Here is a 301-nt window from a genome sequence, read left to right as displayed (position 1 = left end):
GCTGTCCTTTGGGCTTGATCGTCTTGACTTGAGGGGTTGGCGGCAAATTGAAGAATGAAAAAAATTGTGTGGAGGCGCAAAATCACCTGCCAGACCTTATTCCCCCTTCCAAATCGATCCACTGCAAGATTAGATAACTTTTGAAACTTGATACATAATCATGCGCCTCAACCCTTGAGACTTTATATACCCGTAAAAAGTGATATCAGGTATTGAGGGTGCCAAATTTTTCGGGACTCTCAATTGTTTGTTTAAGGTAAAATGAACCGTAGAGCTGGTGCAAATACGTTGGACCTGGAAA

This window comes from Plasmopara halstedii (assembly GCF_900000015.1).
Source record: "Plasmopara halstedii genome assembly, contig: Scaffold_3060, whole genome shotgun sequence".
Classification (NCBI taxonomy): domain Eukaryota; phylum Oomycota; class Peronosporomycetes; order Peronosporales; family Peronosporaceae; genus Plasmopara; species Plasmopara halstedii.
Note: the sequence above shows the minus strand (reverse complement) of the source record.